This window comes from Nomascus leucogenys, chromosome 18 (assembly GCF_006542625.1).
Source record: "Nomascus leucogenys isolate Asia chromosome 18, Asia_NLE_v1, whole genome shotgun sequence".
NCBI lineage: Eukaryota > Metazoa > Chordata > Mammalia > Primates > Hylobatidae > Nomascus > Nomascus leucogenys.
Genome location: NC_044398.1, coordinates 82,700,032 through 82,720,372, shown reverse-complemented (window position 1 = coordinate 82,720,372; position 20,341 = coordinate 82,700,032). Strand labels below are relative to the sequence as shown.

Genomic DNA, 20,341 nt, shown 5'->3' with positions numbered 1-20,341 from the left:
GAAGGGAAAGGACATTCCAGACAGAAGGAACAGGGTATGTAAGGGCACAGAGGTTTGGAACCATGTGATATGTTGAGGAGCCACTGTCCAGTATTATTGGAGTGTGGCCCTTGAATCGGTGTGAATGTAGTTCCCAATATGAATGGGGCAGTAAGTGTCGAGTGCACATTTATGATATGAGGTGACACATTTGAGTTGTCACCTTTACAGCAGGGGCCATGGAGTTCATTTTTTGTGGGACCAGGTCATGGGGTCCATTAGTCATGGGACCAAGATCAATCCTTGGCAGTCTTGTTTGCTAGGGATCATCTAATTTTTAAATGGCAAATAAGTTTTGTCTTGTAGTCAGACCTGATTGGTAAGTAAGCACCCAGAATTCTATATTTTAAAGAATCAGAAGCTATATGTATTATCAGCAAGAAAGCCTTGATTGATGATGTGGAGCCCATGGCCATGAATTTGCCACCTTTTTTCTAAATGCCTTGCTCTGCAGTAGTTCAGACCCTGTGGAGGAGCCCTCCAGAATCCAGCTCATGCTGTTTGCATATTGCTTGCCTTATTATGTGCACAATGCTGCTCTAATCACCAGAGTTACCATTATAAACTGCATCAGCCATCTGCGTGCCTGGGAAGAACAGATACTAGGGTGAACGCAATTTAAACTCTCCTGGCTTTCAAATGACAGGAAGATGAGGTACTGAATGTCAAGGTCTTATTTAAGGAATGATAAAACAACCCGCTTCATGTGCTATCATTAGAGCAACCACATTTGTTATAGACAAAAATGAAGAACAATTTATATTTTGAGTCTTTCTCTTTCTCTTTCAAGCTAAAATGATCTCAACATTCCGTCCTACAAGCTGTAATGGTACAATGTGTGTATAGCAGGCTGGTTTGATTCGCAACTCTGAAAGAATCAGTTTCCTGGTACTGAAAAATAAAAGCCCTCTGTATTCAAGCGAAGCCCTGCCTCAGGTAGCTAGGTTCTGGAACACATCTATATTAAATTAAGGGACTGGAGAGAAACAGTTCTAGGGGCTAAATTAATATGATCAATGTATTTTTAGTGCACCTATGGAAGACAAAGGTGATTTTCTTGTTAAATGGCTACTCCCAGATCATGTGGGCAGACCCCAGTCACATCAATGGTGCATGCTAAACCTAAAAGACCCTTGACTTAATGAAGACAAGAAACGAGACACACTCCAGTGCCACAGGAACACAGTGAAGAGCAGCTCCTGGGTGTCTGTTGCTAAAATGTTACAGAGCATTTTAGCACTGAAGTGACAGCCAGGAGAAATCATTCTTTGTTGTGTGGACTTGCATGGGTTCTTTGTCATCCCTGAACCCAGTTTCCTCATCTGTAAAATGAGAAAAATACTCCACAGCTTCATTAAATGGATCTGGCCAAATGAGATTCTGTGTGTGAATTGGTCTTTAAATTATATAACACCATGTAAATATTAGGTATTATAATTACTATTGTTACCTCATAAGGCTATTACAAGATTCAGAAGAGATAATGTGGGTGAAATTGCTTGGAAAAGTACTATGGAAAGATCTGTCTGGAAAAGTACAAACGTAAAATGGTAATCGAAGTAATAGTGTCAGTACTTTTAGTTATGAGAGGCTAGAGACAGTATGAGAAGTACATGAGAGAGTACAAAGGCATTATGTAAATAAAAGGTTTAGAGCATTTGAAGAACAGGCAAGTGGTCAATTCAATAAAAATACAAACCCTGGAATTTCCCAGAACAGAAGCATCCATGTTACTGGAGTTGCAAACAGGTTAGGAGTCATTGTTCAGACAGTAAGTCCCTACAGCATTTTATACTTAATAGGCCTTTAGATGATCAGAACGAGAGACTGACTCAGGTTACAGTGAAGAAATCGAGATTCATTGGTGGATATATGTAGGCAGAAATCTGTACCAGACCTCATGGGGGAATTGCAAAGAGCCAAAACTCATGGACAATGGTATGTCCATCAGGAACTAGGAGGTTACACAGAATCAGAAGCAACTCTGGGAACTGGATTGCCTTGTGGTCCTACAGCAGCAGGACTTTTCTAATTTTCTACTATTTGTGCCACTGCACAGCTGAGTATCTCATTGTTCTTCTGCATGTCACTCAGTTTTAGCTGTCTAGGACTGCAGGCTTTCCCCTAGATTTTGCCTGCCCAGGCTTCCTCTTGCCTGTGGCTTCTGCTGCTCTAGGTTTCTGCTGAAGGCCTCTGGGCTTCTGTTTCCTTCCTACCTTTCCACTCGTGAATATCTCTATGATTCTCATTTAGACTCTTCTAGAGAGGGACTCTGAGTGCTTCCATTGATCCCCCTTGTCTTTGTTGGGCTCAGCTTTTGTGTCAGGCTGACTCAGAGAGGAGCTGCTCTGAGGTCAGACTTCTGCACCTAGATTGTGATGGTTAATACTGAGTGTCAACTTGGTTGGATTGAAGGATATAAAGTATTGATCCTGGGTGTGTCTGTGAGAGTGTTGCCAAAGGAGATTAACACTGGAGTCAGTGGGCTGGGAAAGGCAGACCCACCCTTAATCTGGTATCTAATCAGCTGCCAGCACAGCTAGAATATAAGCAGGCAGGAAAATGTGAAAAGAGACACTGGCCTAGCCTCCCAGCCTACATCTTTTTCCCATGCTGGATGCTTTCTGCCCTCAAACATCACACTCCAAGTTCTTCAGTTTTGGAACTCGGAATGGCTCTCCTTGCCCCTCGGCCTGCAGATGGCCTGTTGTGGGACCTTGTGATCATATGGGTTAATACTTAACATATATATATATATAGACACACACACACACACACACACACACACACACACACACACACATATATATTCCTTTAATTCTGTCCTTCTGGAGAACCCTGACTAATACAGGGTTCAGACCAATCACCTGTGAATGAGGAAGAAGAGTCACCTGATCTGAACCTAGCAATTTATGCTCCAAGAACCCCTTCCCTTGGGGCTGTTGGTGGGCACCCCTTGGGGTGGCGTGGGATAGGGATAGGGGTCTGTTGCTGGGCAGGCACTCCCACAGTTTTCTTGTTCAGTGCACATGTGAGGATGCTTGGAGTTCTGTGACACTCAGTTTACTTTCCACTACCAGGTCAGTAGGAGCAGTGGCTTGCAAAAGGCACTTTCTGTAAAAACAAACACATTAAACAAATACCCTAAGTACAATCACGGCAATAATGATGGCAAACAAGGTGAAGGAGGAGGAGAGGGAGAAGAAAAAGAAGAAAAATGTAGGGATTTTGAAATGTGTTCCTTTTAAGACATTGTGAAAGAAAATACACACTGTAGCGCAGGTGTGTCCAATGTTTTGGCTTCCCTGGGCCACACTGGAAGAAGAATTGTCTTGGGCCACACATAAAATGCACTAACACTAACGATAGTTGATGAGCTAAAAAAAAAAAAAAAAATCTCATAATGTTTTAAGGAAGTGTATGGGCGAAATTCAAAGCTGTACTGGGCTGCATGCGGCCCGCAGGCCACGCGTTGGACAAGCTTGGTGTAAAGTGTCAGGAATATTATGCTTGGCTGAAGCCAAACTTTATTTTGGATTCTGGTTATTTTATCTAAAGCAGCTTCGAAGTGGCTTCCTCGACATAATTAAGAATCTCAGAATTTTGGAACAGAAAGAAACCTCAAGAAATCTACTGTTTGGTTAGACCATTTTGCATGGTCTAATCCCTACATCTTAGAGAAGCAGAAATGAGGCTCTGTGAGGCTGAGTGGCTCGGGAAGCTTAGGAGGCCTCTGTTCTGTGATTTCAGAACACAGCAGCGATTTCAGAGATTCTCTGCCACAGAACTGCTAACTCTGGTTGGCTGGTTTCCACTTGAGCACTTGTGTAGATGGAAACCTTATTGGCTTAAATAGTTACCTCTTTCTTGGGGGCAGCTGGCCTGGAATTCCTGCCAGTCTTTCCCTTATAAAACAGAAATCTGCTTTTTCTATAAAGGCATGGTGTATTTTCTAAGCTTTATTTCAGACCCTGGGTGTTCCCAAGCCATCTTTCACTGTCACATTCTCACGTCCAATTTATTCAGCCTCAGAGCTGTTACCAAATGGCTAGAACCAGAAGCCACACTAGTTTCCAGGTGGTTGTGAAGGATCTGGCCACTAACAACACAAAACAAAAATAATATCACAATGTCACTGCCATTTTAATCAATCTCCCAACTTTATCACACAACAGTGGCTATCCTGGGGGAAGTTTTTTATAAGTTTTGTGTTCTGCCAACAAACAATCAAAAAATAAAATTGGCACTGGATTAAAAAAATTCATATTTTATAGTGGTAGCTGAGGTGTTCTTGTGGTTCTAAAATGAGAAACAAAATAACCAAAATATGTATAAGATATCTGCCATGTTTTAACTGTGTGGCTCTGGGCAAGTTACTGTCTCTACCCTTTGCAATTCCTATCTGAACACTAGGATATTTGTGTTCTTAGCACTGTCGTTGGCTTACAGGAAATGCTTAATAAACTACCTATTAATATTGAATACTTTTTATTTAGTCATCATAAGAACTGTATAAAGAATGAAGCTCAGAAAAAATCAAGCAATTTTCTCAAGTTCTAAAAAGCAGAAAGTGGTAGAGTTAGCATAATTAGAACTAATTATCTGAATTCAATTTGGTGGTCTTTTTGCTTCACCAGAGCTAACCACAACTGCCATGTTTTAGGGCTAGGCAATGGGAACCCCAGTGTGTATCCTGGATCTGACTCTCAGCTCCCAGGATTTAGAAACCCCAGTGCAACCCCTATCTCAGTGCCTCTCTCCTTGGAGGCATCTTGTGGGCCATGCCAACACCCACTGCCCCTCTGCTCTGACAGGTGGCGGGATCCTGGGCTCTGGAGGTGTTGAAGGAGAGGTGTAATTTTCTTCCTCCCCTGCCTGTGGTTTGGACTGTTTGACACTCCCTGAGGGGCCTCAAGAACTTCTTGCCATAGACTCTAGGCTCCTTATCTTGGCAAATCCACATAATGCTCAGCAAGTTGGCTTTCCTCAAGTTAAGGTGGCTGACGTGTATGAAATTACTCAGTGAGATTTATTGAGAGCCCCACAGAAAACTTGGCAGGTTTTACTTCTTAAGTGATGACAAAGGTGGCCCTTGCCAGTGAAAGGCCATACTGTTGGCCACCCCTTCTGAAATAGTCTTGTTGACTAAAGTTCTGTGCAGGATTTTATTGGCACCTATAAATAGACAAATTGGCAGCTCCTCGTTTTCTTTTTTATTGACAGATGTGGTGGTGAGGCTTGCTCTTGGATGCTGTCAGGAAGTATCATCTGACTGCGTTTGGTACCCTGGGGGAGACAAACAAAAACTTGAGTGAAAGGAAAATGAGAACTCACCTGTAACCAAGAAGAGTCTTTGGAAAAGGATTTTTGTGTAGGTCATCTGGAAAGTGTTTACTCTCAGCAGTTATGCAAAACTATAGTCTTAAGAAGAAAGTGAGGTGGGGGTGCGGGTAAGGGTGGGAATGGGATAGGGGTAAACGAGTGGGTGGAGACATGTCTGTGTGTCCAAAAAACTGCCCCAAAGCAAACATGGCCACATGCACACATCTAAACAAAAGCGTCTCTTAAGACTTTAGCCTCCAGCATGCTATGTAGTCGCTGCATTCGTTGACTTTCTTGTCTTACCCAGCAAAAGATGTAGATGATTTCCACTATCTTTCCATAGACCCTTGCTAAATGACCAGATGGGAAAAGTCTATTGCCTGACCAAATTGCCAGTCAGCCCATGAGCAGTCCAGACCGTGCAGGATTTATAGCAAAGGAATTTTTGTGATTTCTCCCTGCCCAACCCCCACGAAGAAGCAAGGGCCCTACTCTTGACCTTGGCATCCCCTTGTTGCTTTCTTCTCGTCCATGATACCTAGGCTTGATATTCTTTACCTTGGGTATTCTTGTGAATATTTGCTGAATTTTCATTTATACCAAGTACAATTCAGAAGACAGAGGCTTTCCAAGTTTCAGATCTCCTGAGAAAGGTATGAGTGTGTAAGTATGTTAAAGAAAAGCTCTCAGCTTGTCTCATGGTTTAAAGTCCTCCTGAGATATCTGAGCTTAATCTAAGGAATAAAGTAGATTGGTTCCTCCCTGTCTGATGAGTTTTATCAAAATGTGATAAAATGTGGTAAAGAAAAATTGTGGGCCAACTTCGTTATAGTTCTACTGAGGGACACTGTACAGGTAAACCAGGCCATAACTCATTTTTCCTGTGACAGTTTTTATTATTCTGTTTTTATGCAGTTTTGAAGAGTGAGGGGAATTGCCCTAGATAACAGATGTGAGAGACTTTTTTCTTTCTTTCTGTCCTGTGGACAGGGCAGTGACTCATTGTTGTGGTATTATATACCTCAAGATGAAGTGTGTGCGGTGGAAAGTGTGGGCAGGATTTATCAGTGCGACTTCTTCCTTTGAAGTATCAAGGCAGGCTACTTTGCTGATGGTTTCTGGAACCTGGCCAAGCCCCAATATGCTGTGAAAATAGCCGTCTTAGGTTTTCCTGGCACATGAGAACATTTGCACTCGATTCTCAGACCTCCATTGCTTTCTGATGTTTTTGAGGCCAGTGTTCTCCGGATTTAGGGCCCAGGGCCAGATTGTAACCCTGCCTGTTTGTACTCCTTCAAATGCCCCATCCCAACATGGTTTTGATGGCTCCAGATACAGACTGTAACACCAACTTGAGTTCCAAAGTGCAGGGTGGCTTTAGGTTGCTTTTAAGCATTCATGCATAAATTTCTCTATAGCCCACATTTCCTGCTGCCCTGCCCCCACTAACAAAATGCTGACTCTTAAGGCGTTTTACTGTGACAATGCTTTCTATGGCAAAGCATCTTCGCATTTTCAGCTTGAAACCAAGGCAATGTGTACGCGGAGAAAAACACAGGAATACCATGATAACTCTATCAGTAAATTGAAAAAATAGGGCTGGGCATGATGCTTTTACACCTGTAATCCCAGCACTTTGGAGGCCAAGGCCAGAGGATTACTTGAGGCCAGGAGTTTGAGACCAGCCTGGCCAACATGGTGAAACCCCGTCTGTACTAAAAATACAAAAATTAGCTGAGTGTGGTGGCACGCGCCTGTAATCCCAGCTACTTGGGAGGCTGAGGCAGGAGAATCTCTTGAACCTGGGAGGCGAAGGTTGCAGTGAGCCAAGATCATGCCACTGCACTCCAGCCTGGGTGATAGAGTGAGATTCTGTCTCAAAATTAAAAAAAAAAAAAAGAAAGAAGGAAAGAAAGAAAGAGAAAGAAAGAAGGAAAGAAAATTGCTCCTTTTCTAGTTAAAAAAAAAAATCTTTTATCTATTTGCCTGTACTTTCCTCCTCCCACCTTTATTCATTGTCATACTGTGATTAATTTTGGGAACAAAGGACATAAGAGCCTAATTATCTTAGACTCCCAGACACCCTTCCAGAGGTGAATGATCAGCCACATTTCTCATCACCCAGCTATGTGTAATAAATAGCATCCTTGTAAATGCATATTTCCGAGTAGATGCCCCATTTCAGGTTTCCCTCTAGCCTGGGAACCAGACTCTGTCATTCCTGATTAAAATATTGCCAGCCTATGTGGGGGAACCCATAACTAACCTTGCTGAGCATCTTTTGCACTTTCTCCTTTTGAGTGGGCAGACCCTTTAATAAGGCAACTTGATGTGACTGGACTTGAATCTGGTCAAAGGCTTAGAAAGCTGGCAGATCCATGTCAATGTCCTCCTAGTTGAAAAGACAATTGATATGTTTGCAGCTTCTGCGGGATAAATCCTTCAATCTTCATGGGGGATCTCAGTGGCGCATCACAGCACCACCATGAATACTTGTCACCAGGGGTTGGCTGACTTAGGAAATTTGATAAGCCACCCTTAATTTTCAAAATGGGGTTGAAATTTGTAAGGTGTGGTACTGCTCAGTTCTCTTTTTTTGCTTACTTTCTAGGTGAAGCAGGTTGTGGCTCCCCCAACACTTTGATCCTGTCCTGGGTGAGAGGTGGGGCATGGGAGATGTATCGATCATTATCTAGACAGAAAAACAGAAACTACTCTGGATGTTTCAAACAGAAGGAATTAATGGAGAAAGAATGTTACAAAGGTGTTAGATGGGCTGGGCAAGCACACAGAGAGGAAAATGTGCCCCAGAGATCAGGGAGCTGGGGTTTTTCAACCTGGGTTGAAACCTGCAAGCCCACATTGTCTGCTGAGTTTCTAAAGATGCTGCTGCTGTTACCATTGCCACGGTCGGATCTATGCTGTTCTGACTAGGAACCCCGGACACTACATTTTGATACTGGTGAAACCAGGACTGACACCGCTAAAGCTCAGTGTCACCCATGGAGCTGCCAGAGCCCATAGTTGCTGATCTTGGTACTACTGTTATTGGTGGCTCTACCAGTAGCAGACAAAAAAAGCCTTCTTCCTCCTATATTCTAGCCTTCCTCTAGCAAGTGGACTGCAGTACAGAGGAAGGCATGGAAGAATGGCATGGATCTGGGACCAGCAGACAATAATCCACTCTCTTTCAGACTAGCTCTTTGCTCTGTCTCTTCTCAGTGTACTGTCCTGAGAGGTAGGTCACACAGCAATGGCCAGGAAGCCCCTCCCCAAGACTGAGGAGAAACCAGGTCTACTAGCTCTCATCCAATATTCTCTGAACCACATCATGGCATAGCTAAAGCCCTGCCTCCCTTTTCCTTTCCTTCTGGTTTCCAAGAGGAATGTGGACCACAAAAGGGCCAATGAGATCTACTATACTACCCAGCCACTGCAGTCAATACCTGTCAAACTGATGCTTCAGCTGAATTTCTGGTTGGTTGATTGAATTGGTCAAATGAATGTTCTCTGGACACATTTATTTCTCTGGGACATTGATAAAGTAGCAGCATCTACTTATCACAAATAAAACTTATTTTATTTATTATCTATTGACTTTTTATAAATAAAACTTCTTGTATTTATTATCTATTAACTTTTCAAGGTGATTTTACATTTTTCCCCATACTTTCAGCAACCATGGACATATCATAAATCATCCTTCTTTCATCCATTTGTTTTTTCAGAAAATATTTACCGGGGAGCCAACTATAAACAAGGGTTTATATTTTGTATAGTGGAAGGAATACAAAGAAGTAAAAGAAATAACCCTACCAAGAGGGAACTGATAGCTGCTGAGAAGGAGTACACTTTTACAAACCAAGTAACTGATGTGCAGAAAGAGAACAAGGAAGTGCTAGAATCAGCCAAGACTTCTGATTGGCAAGCCCAAGCCCTCCCCATAAACAACCCCCCACTTGTTGAATACTGAGGTGACACACTCAGTTGCATCAGCTCTAAGATTCAAGTCAATGTCTCTTATTATTTTGAATGGCATCTGATTATAGATTAATATGTGTTTGGTCTAAGGTTACCTTGAAGTGTCTTCATTTGTCCTCATGGAAGTGACTGAGCAGGCTTGGTTTTTTTCCATGTTGCTTAGCTTTCAGATACAAATTAAGCAATATATTGTATTCCTTCTGTCTAACCATGTGGTTGGTATAATTTTTCCACAGACAGCTGAATTCAACAGCCTGTGCGTAGTGATTCAACATAAGTAAGGACAAAATGGTAGGCGGTAAAGGTTGTCAGAAGGACACCTGGGCCTTCATTAGGTGCTGCCACTAAAGCCAGGCCATCAGATATGGCAAACCTCAGGGTGCTGCCAAATCTTACAGACCAAATTCTTTTCACCTGGGAATTTTACCCATTCATCAGACCCAATATTTCTCCTAAGTTAGGAGACACGATGAGAATTTTATCAAATCAATTCTGCAGTTAGTAACTTGACTACCATCTAGCATATTATTCTAGCCATCTATCCATTTCTTCAAATCATGGACTATTTCAGGATATTTCCCCAGTCATACTCGGATCTCACATGATAGGCTGAACCCACTCTCCCTCTTCTGAGTGGCCACTGTGCTCAACAGAGGCATTGATGTTACCATGGTTTCCTTAGTGACACAGATATTACAAAGGGGAGAGTATGGTTGAGGAGTCAAAGCATGAAAGGGAAAAGGGGCCTTGATATTCCTGTGTGCAGGGTGCTAGCCAGACTTCACTGCCTCACACTGGGGACAGTTTTCCAGCTCATGAAAGATTGCTGTCAGGGGATAAAAGCCTCGTTTGGCTCACTTAAGATTTATGAAGTATGTTCTGTGTATCAGGCATTTTACCATTTTAATTTCCAGAAAAGACAGCTAATTTTTCCTGTGCATCTGGGATGTTCCCCCAAGAGAGCAGAGACGAGAAGGCAGTTTTGTGGTGCCACAGTTGTATATGGGCTTAATTTGAAATGATTAGTTTCATTAGCCTTGATATTCTAATTATATCTCTACATTTCACCATCTTGCAGAGAGAATATGCAAAACAAAGGGCTATTGAGCCAGGGTTGGAAGGAGCCCTGATTTTGATTCTCATTTTCCTTTCTGTTTTCAACAGAAATCAATCCCTAGTGTTCAGTAAGGCCTCCAAGCCATTGGAGCCATTTAGCAGAGCCCTGCTAGGGTGTGCGCTCACCTGGACAGGTTCCTGACTAGTCATCCACTGCTGTCAGGACTTAAGGATGATGCTTATCAAGGTTCTTCTTATGCTGCTAGAGAAACTGCCACCTATTTCTCAGAGATTCTTTCCTGGGTAGAGGTACCTAAATGTTGCCCCGAGTTCCATGGAGTGTGATAGCTACCAGATTTGACTTCAATAATATTCTTCATCTCAGAAGCCGGGGTAACTGGGCAACTATGTAACATTTTGTGTTTGTAAGGTGGTGGGATTTGATAGAATAATGAATCTTCACAGAGCCCTGGGTTGCTAGGGAACCTCGATTTAGTTCCACTTTGGAATGAGGAAAATATGAAAAGAAAAAGAGAAGTAAATTTCTTAGAATTTCGCCACTCATGATTCAGTGCTGATACAGAGTTCCAGAATGATTGAATATCCTAAGCCCATGTCAGTCATCTCTCAAGGTTGAAAGGAGAAACCTGGTGAAAGGATAGGGAAGTGAAAGAGAACTGAGGTGGCTGTTTGAAAGGGGCCATGTCTCCTTAGAGACACGTGTCTTTCTTTTTTTTTTTTTTGAGACGGAGTCTCGCTGTGTCGCCCAGGCTGGAGTGCAGTGGCGCAATCTCGGCTCACTGCAAGCTCCGTCTCCTGGGTTCACGCCATTCTCCTGCCTCAGCCTCTCCGAGTAGCTGGGACTACAGGCGCCTGCCACCACGCCCGGCTAATTTTTTTGTATTTTTAGTAGAGACGGGGTTTCACCGTGGTCTCGATCTCCTGACCTCGTGATCCGCCCGCCTCGACCTCCCAAAGTGCTGGGATTACAAGCGTGAGCCACCGCGCCCGGCCGACACGTGTCTTTCTAGGATGATCAATATACAGCATTTTTTCTCCATGGCTGTCATGTACTCTTTTGAGACCTTAGTGTACTGTTTCTAGATCAACAATTTATGATATTTATTGAGCACCCGCAATGTGTCCAGCTTTGTGCTTGGTGATGTGAAGGCAAAAGATATAGAGGACCTGGTTTCTAATCTTCAAAAAAGTCTACACTGTGGTTGAAGTGGTAAAGTTTATTCAAATAAATTAATTTAGAAACTATATCAGATAGATATCATATAGAAGCTTATGCTACCTGTTTGCAGGTCAGAGGTTCCTTTCTTGCCATTGGAAAATAGAAAGGAGAGAGAACACCAAGTGTCAGAGTCCCTGGGAAAGGCTTCTAGAAGGAGGAAAAGCTTAAATTGTGGAAAAGGAAAAGAAAGTCCGATAGGTCCCTGACATTTGTGAGCTTCTAATTACACCAATATCGTGATAATTTCTTCCACATCACAAACACAAAGAGAGATTTGCCTCTGAACTGACAAGCAGAGAACCACAAGGCAATGTTGAGATGCAGAGGATGGCATGTTCCCTCCTAGCTGAGTGACTCATGCTTCCACTCCAGGGTGCAGGGCTTAGATTCATGACAGATAAGGACAGGCCATAGGCCTTACAGGTGGCTTTCAAATACATGAAATCAGGGATCTTCTGTATTTCAACGTGCGGAGATTTAGCATGAGGCACAGAGGTGAGACTGATGAAGAATCTGTTCCAGCTAGGATGAAAGTTCATGAAAGAAAGCAACAGAAAACAGAGTCCGCTTGTAAAGGGTACTGAGGTTAGACCCGATGCAGTAATTAAAGAGGAATTATTATATCTTATTGGACAAGCTAAAGATATGGGATAAGGGCTCTTTTAGAAACACTTCAATGGGAGTGGCATAAGAAAGAATTGGAGGGGAAGGGAAAACTAGAATCAAGGACATGAGTTAGAATGTAGATTTTATGAGAGGATGGAGATTACATTGGCAGAAAAGAAAGGGCAAGTCAGCAAGATTCTGCAAATAATGGGCTTTGGTGATAAATTTTCATAGACTATGAGGAAGGAGATGAAGAAAAAGGAGCGTAACAAAAGATGGTCTTAGCAATACTCCACAACTTCCCAATACTCCATTGTCTAAAGTAGTTTCTCCACTGTGCATGTGTGCTGGGTGATGCTTCACATGCAAAACACTCCATGGGCCCATGGTTGTAGTTCTATTTTTTGAAAAATTACAAACATTTAAAATTGTGGTAAAATGCACATAGCATTAAATTGATCATATTAGCCATGTTTGAGGTATACAGTGCAGTAGTGTCAAGTACATTCATATTGTTGTGTAGCCAGTTTCCAGAACCATTTTCATCTTGCAAAACAGAAACTCTGTACCCATTAAACAACAACATGGCATTATCAACCACCCCTCTCCTTTCTATCTGTAACTCTCATACCGTATTTTTCCTTTTATGACTGGCTTATCTTACTTAACATCATGTCCTCAAGGTTCATCCATATTGTTGTGTGTGTCAGAATTTCCTCCTTTTTTAAGGCTGAATAATATTCTGTTGTACATATGCACCACATTTTGTTTATTCATTCATCCAATAGTGGACATTTGGGTTACTTCCACCATTTGGCTATTATGAATAATACTGCTATAAATGTGGGTGTTCAAACATTTCTTCAAGACCTTGTTTTCAATTCTTTTGGGTATATACCCAGAAATGGAATTGTTACATCATATGGTGATTCTATGTTCAATTTTTTGAGGAGCCACCATATTGCTTTTCAGAGTGGCTGCAGCATTTAACATTCCCACCAGCAGTGCACAGGCATTTCTAATTTCTCCATATTCTCACTTTATTTTCTGTTTTGTTGTCTTTCGTATTTTTTGCTTGTTATTGTAGTCATCCTGATAGTTGTGAGGTGGCCCGTGGTTGTATTTTGAAGGTATGTCATTCCACTCACTGGCTGTAATTCTGTCTCTTTTTCTGTCATTTAAGAAAACACACTGGAATACATGAGTTTATGAATTACTTTGAAATGGCAAGAATATTGAGTCAGCTCTAGTTTGTCTTTTGTAATGGAACTCATTCTGACACCTTGGTATTCTATGATGAGGAACAACTTATTTGTGATACTCCCTATGACTTATGGAGACTCATCAGTGAGTCCTGACATCACAGTTGAGAACTGCTCCTCACTGAATTGAGTTTACAATACAGAATATTTCTTCATAAACACCCAGTGAAAACAGCACATTCCCCCCGGAATCAGTGCTACCAAAAGGAAGGGAAAAAGCAAAAGTAAAAAGGAAAACCAGTCATGTAACAAGATTTTATTTCTTCCCAAGTGGGTTTATCAGAGACACTTATCAGAATCAATGCCTCTCTCCATTTACAGACACTCTGAAATCCAAGGTTTGAAACCTGAGGCCGAAGTACCTATCACTCCTCTCTTAGGTAGATGGTTAGTGGTTCCCACCTGTCCGACTTGGTCATGTGGCAGCATCTAGAAAGGCAAAGCTATAACAATGAACAAGAGCGTTTTCTTTTTTTTTTTTCTGAGGTTTCATTTACACCAACAGGCTTTGTTCAGTTTAAGGAAAAAAAATTTTTTTCCAGCAAGGAACTTACATCTGTAGAACTGCTGTAGACACTTAATAAGTAATCTAAGTACACAGTAGCTTCTAAGGCCCCTCAAAGATGATGAAAAGCTGAGGATGCCAAATGCTATACCCCTAGACTACCGTGGAATAGAAAAAAGATAGGTCTTTGGCCAGAGATTCTGGTGGCAACTTTCTCCCAGCAATTTCTCCTCAAGGCCAGGTGGAAGAAGAAAATATACATAGAGGGTATGATGTCAGAAAGGCCAAGAAGAATACCCCAGTGTATTTTGTGTCTGGATGATTCCTAATATTGTTCTACTTGAGTGCTTTATCCCTGGTCAACAACTCTTTAAGTAGTTACAATAGAGTGGGTTTTTTTTTTGTTTTTTTTTTGTTTTTTTGTCTTCAGCTCCAGTTTGAGGGTTTTGTTTTACTAGGAGACCAGAGTCTCGCTATGTTGCCCAGGCTTGAGTGCAGTGGTTATTCACAGGCACAATCCTGTTACTGATCAGCATAGAAGTTTTGACCTGCTCCATTTTCGACCCAGACCAGTTCACCCATCTTTAGGCAACCTGGTGGTCCCTTGCTCCCAGGAGGTCATCATATTGATGCCAAACTGAGTGTGGACAGCCGATCCACATAGTGTACTACAGCCCAGAACTCCAGGGCTCAAGCGATCCTCCTGCCTCAGCCTCCTGAATAGCTGGGATTACAAGCACATGTTATCACATCTGGCTCCAGTTTAAGTCTTTAAAAAAGCCTGAAGGACACTTAGAAACTCAAGGCTGAGGCTTTTTAAGCAGCAGTGGGGCTATGAGATAATGATACTCTTAGGAGACCTTTCCTCCACCTACTCAATGCTCAGAACCAACTGAAGAACAAAGGAAAGTCAGAGGTTCTAAGCTGGGGATTTCTCTGAGACTCCTGCTCATTCTCCCGTGTGGTGGAGCACCGTTAATTATCCAGCCCTCCCACACTTAGAGGTTGCTTTTCTAAAACCTGCTTGAAATTTGTCTCCACCCATTTCTTTCTCTTTTTAAACTTGTAACTTTGCTTTTGGGAAACTATTACTGAGAGTAACTATGAACACATGCTAGTGGGTAGTGGTAAATAGGGCTGGGTTCAGGGTCAGACCACCTGTGTTCAAATCCTGGGTGCCCCACTTACTAGCTGTGTGATCTTGGGCAAGCTGTTTGCCCTCTCTGGGCCCAGATTTCACAACTATAGTTGGGGAGAGTGATATTGCCTTCTCAGAGAGTTGCTGTGAGCATTAAGGGGATTAAAACATGTGATGTGCTCAGAAGAGTGCCTACATATAGTATGCACCATATAAATATTAGTCATCGTCGTCATCCTGGGCTCTGAGTTCCAGTTCCTCTGCCCAGCTCACAGAGGAGAACATTCAAAACCCGACTGTGTCTTCTATACTAAACTTGCACTTTCAATCTCTTCAGATTCTGTTGTGGGCAAAGTCCGAAGGTATTTTTGTTCCAAAATCACTCAAAATATTTTCTCTCTGACTGTGAAGTGACCTTGCTTTCCCCTGCTCTTGAGTTAGTCTCCTTTTTCCTTTTTTCTCTGTTCCTTTTTCTGTTGCCTCTCTTTCCTTTTCTTGGATTTTTGTCCTTATACCAGAAGGTATTGCAACCTTCCCTACCCCTTGGCCCCCAGTATTCTGGAGGGAACAGAGGTTCCACTCCCGTGCAGATGCTCTCCTCCTTTACTTTAAAATCATAGAAATTGTTTTTCACTTAATTCTTTTTAGATTCACTGTTTTACTCTGTTTTGATTTTTTTCTTTCCAGGTCTGGCTTGCTGCTCGCAACTAAAACACCTTACATACATATACATACATCTATTTTATCTTTGTATGGACATGAGAGCAAAGGTGAATGCGTCAGGGAATATTCCAGGATCTCTAGAGAATATTCCTAGAGCAGGTTTTGAAAGCAGAAAGGAGAGGATGTGGTGGGTGGTATAGTGGTGAGGCCAGAGGGGAAGACAGGCTTGGGGGCCATGGCAAATGTCCTTGTGCCAGACAAGGGTAAACATGTGGCCCCAGCTGAGAGCCCAAGGCAGCCATGATGGCCCAAGGAGGTCTGGTGAGGGAAGGAGACTGGTGGCTCTTTCTGAGGGAGCTTTACGGAACAGTGCTATCTCTGACATAATCTTATAGAACTTCTAGCACCTTTCTTACCCCTCCCTGCACTGCCTCCTCGCTTTCTGTTACTCACCCCAGGGTTATTCAGGCTCTGAATTCCCTTCCAGCACCTCTCTCACTGCCCACAGGCTGGTGCCATGGCAACTGTCCGTCACAGATATGCACAGATGGCCAGATAAGGCCTGGTGGCAACAGCCTGAAGCGTGTGTAACAGGACCTCACCATGGCAGCCACTTCTACTACAGTCTGGGGCCCATTCCCTATGAAGACTCCAATCACAGGGAAGACTGGCCTGTCAAGCTAAGGGCAGCTGAGACATGGTGCCTGAGAACCCCGGGAGGAGGCTTACCTCCCCACCTCACTGCTGAGGAGGGAACGAGAGACTGGGAAGGTTCTCTGGGGATTTCCAGGCTGGGTCAGTGCAGAAACATTCCCATGAGTCAGCCCCCTGGTTGCAGGGAAATGAGCCATTCAGTAGCTGTTACAAGTGATCCTTGCTGTGAAATTGTGCTTATACTGCCCGTGTAACTGGGAGACAATGCACACACATTTGCACAGTCTTCTTTAAAATAGAGCAGGCTAGGGTTTGTTCTTATTATCAATTTACAATAAATTTAGCTCTGTCATTCTGTTGACCAGACGGCTTCTTTTCATCCATTTTCTCTCTCTCCTACCCTTTGCTCTGATTTTTAAGAACTGAGTACATTAGATTCCATATTTCTACCCTCAAAATGTGAGGTGGCACTTGAAATACTAGATTCATGGATGCATTCTTAAAGGTTCAACTCTAAGTACATAAGTAATAAAAAAGATTACTTTTATATTGAAATATGTGGACTTATGTGCAAAAATGAAAGATTATCACAAGCATGAGACTTTGAAGAAGCCATTCACTTGTGGAAGGCATTTGGGCTCACCCTCCAAGTGATGTATTGGCTCCCTCTGCCCTCAAGAGATTTTGGTGGAAAAGTTTGAGAACTGCCCTTGACTGCCCTTGGTGACCTTTGACTGTCTCTATACCAATTCTTGGAAAAGCAGTGATTTCTTGTGGACCACATGCCTCGCAAAACTGGGAGACATGGATCTGGGGAAAGGCTGGGCAGATTCTAACCTGTTAAAATTTCAGATACATAGTTATGTAATCATAATTATTCCCACTATAGTGGGCCATATTGATTAGCTGCAATAAGAGAAATATAGGTGACCAGAGGTGGTGATGAGATCAGCTTGTCTTCACGTTGAGGACTAATATTCTTCAATATGGTTCTTTTCATATTCTAATTCTCTGCATTAACCAGACCATATATGTTCATAATCAAAAAAGCATATTAATTTATGATTGTATTCTCCCTGAATTTAACTATCTCATACCTAGAACTTTCTAACGTGTGGTAAAATTGTTTACTTTGATCATTATCTCTTTCCCAAGAGGCCAAGTAGGAAAGTCAGCACTGGGTTGACCAGAGAACTGGTAACACTGGATGGTTCACATACCATTTGCATGTTTCTTATTTTGGTAGGCTCTAGGTACTTCTTTTGACCACCTTCCTAGCCATGGGTTATGTACTGAGGTTGAGTTGTAGATTTTCACATGCAGAGGAAGAAATAAATGCTCCTGCTGTCCTTGGGCTCCCAGTGACTGGAAAGAATGGCAGGTACCTTATTAAGAAGTTGGGCAAATGCTGACACATTCACATTTTGTGTAGGTAGGAATATTGCACACATGTTTGTGTGGCTACAGTTCACAGACACAGTGGCAGCTTCTTCCTGGTTCTGGTGGTTTGGCAAAGCTACAGTCCTGGGGAGGGGGCTCTGAGGTAGTCAATAGATGTATATTTAGCTTCCAATTTTAAAATCATTACTATTTCTTTTAGCTAGGATAAGAAACTTAACTTCTTGACATATCAGTTTGCATAATGGAGAGATATGATATCCATCCCAAGATACAATTGTTGAGATAATGCATGTGCATGAACTAAGCACAGGGTCTGGTACATAGTAGGTGCTCAATAAATGATTGATGAGCCAGAAGTCCTAAAACCTCCAAGGCATGTAGCATCAAGGTAATAATAATATTCCCTCCATCCCTAAACAAACATCAAAAGACCCCAAAACTAAAACTTACAGCCAAGCAGAAGGCTGAATGCCAGCATATTCTGGAGACAGGGGAGAGCATCCTCTGTGCAGATACCATGTCACTAGTCATTCCTGTGTGCTAAGCCAATGAGACACAAGGATGAGTTATTAGCATAATCTCACTTTGAAAATTCTGCTCACAGAGAATAGCACCGTCTTCAAGATGGTAAATAAGCTCAAAGGGATTTAATTTACCAAATGAAATGTGGATAATACTGTTTTATCTTTCAGAGAAGACACATTACTGCCTTTATAACCTCAGTAAGGAGGCTATTACCATCTCAGAGCGACTCTCTCCTGAGTTCTGATTGAGTTCTGAGGGAGCGGTAGGCCATACAGCTGTGATTCATCTGCAGAAGTCATGCCCTCCGTTTAGTCATCTCGGGTGACTCCCTCAGTTGTGCATTGCTGTCTCAGGTGGAAGGAAAAAGCAGAGAGGAAGGGGGGACTGAGGGGAGGGTAATGGGATGCTGGGCTCACTGCTGTATTTTGTAAAACCATTATTCTTCTTCATCGCCATGAGAGTGTCCTCATTTCTACACAATATTTTATACTCAATTCCTGGATGTATCATCAGAGACTAATGTGTTTTCTGTGTATACTGACTAACCTGGGATGTGTTTTATGTTATTTGTTTATATCATATTTTTTCAGACAGCAGTAATATATTAATTGCTCATTTGGAGAATAGAATGGCTATCCTGGAACCATCTTTCTTTGCTTAATTTAGTTCATCTGTTCTTATTGAAAATGCCATTGGCAATGGGGATCAAGAGCCAAGGATCCTACTGTGGTGTATTTGTGTATGTTAGATACTGAGTTATTTATTAATCTTCAAGTTCCTAGCTCTGTTGATAAAATAGTTGTCAACAAAAAAAGTCAAACTCTGTAAAATATTTGAGGAGATTTATTCTGAGCCAAATGTAAGTGACCAATGGCCTGTGACACAACCCCAGGAGATCCTGAGAATATGTGTCCAAAGGCGGTTGGGCTACAGCTTGGTTTTATACATTTTAGGGAGACATAAGACATCAAATCAATACATGTAAGATGTACATTGGTTTGGACTGGAAAGGCGGGAGAATTGGAAGTGGAGGGCAGGGGGATTGGGAGTTGAAGTGGGGGTGTTTCCGGGTCGTAGATGGATTCAAAGATTTTTTTTTTCCTGAGACAGAGTCTTGCTCTGTCACCCAGGCTGGAGTGCAGTGGCACAATCTCAGCTCACTGCAACCTCCACCTCCTGGGTTCAGGCAATTCTCCGGTTTCAGCCTCCCGGGTAACTGGGACTACAGGTGCACTCCACCACACTTGGCTAATATTTTGTATTTTTAGCAGAGATGGGGTTTCGTAGTGTTGCCCAGGCTTGCCTTGAACTCCTGAGCTCAGGCAACCTGCCTGCCTTGGCTTCCCAAAGTGCTAGGATTGCAGGCATGAGCCACCATGCCTGGCTGGATTCAAAGATTTTTGGATAGGCAATTGGTTGAAAGAGTTATTATCTAAGGACCTGGAATGTCTGGGTTATAGAAAGAATGTCTAGGTTATGAAGAGGTTATGAAGACCAAGGTTTTATCATGCAGAGGAAGCCTCCAGCAGCAGGCTTCAGAGAGAATAGATTGTAAATGTTACTTATCAGGCTTAAGAGTCTGTTCTATCAATCTTAAGGTCTCTGTATTGATGTTGAAGCTGGTCAGCTGTGCTTGAATTCCAACAGGAAGGAGGGCATAATGAGGCATGTCCAGCTCCCCCTTCCCATCATGGCCTGAGCTAGTTTTTAGGTTAATTTTGGAATGCCCCCAGCTGAGAGGATGGGTCCATTCAGATGGTTGAGGAACTTAGAATTTTAATTTTGGTTTACATTCACAGGATTGAGAAATGATTATCAGAAGCCCAGAATCTGTGAGCTCCTGTGGTGTAGAGAGGCACTGTGGCTGTGTAAAACATCCCGATGGGGATCCATGTACCCAAGTCCTGATTGATTCAGATGGCATCTGGTTGTTTTAGTCCTTACTTGGT

The 20,341-nt window shown here is 42.5% G+C and overlaps 1 long non-coding RNA gene across 1 annotated transcript; it reads right to left on the bottom strand.

Annotated features, from left to right (window-relative positions):
• Nucleotides 1–5,190: 5,190 nt before the first annotated feature.
• Nucleotides 5,191–9,960, bottom strand: LOC105737848. Its single transcript, XR_001113536.1, has 3 exons — nt 9,438–9,960; nt 7,628–7,753; nt 5,191–5,325 (listed from the first exon to the last, which is right to left on the bottom strand). It is a non-coding gene; the product is annotated as an uncharacterized LOC105737848 (long non-coding RNA).
• Between the last annotated feature and the right edge of the window lie 10,381 nt (nt 9,961–20,341).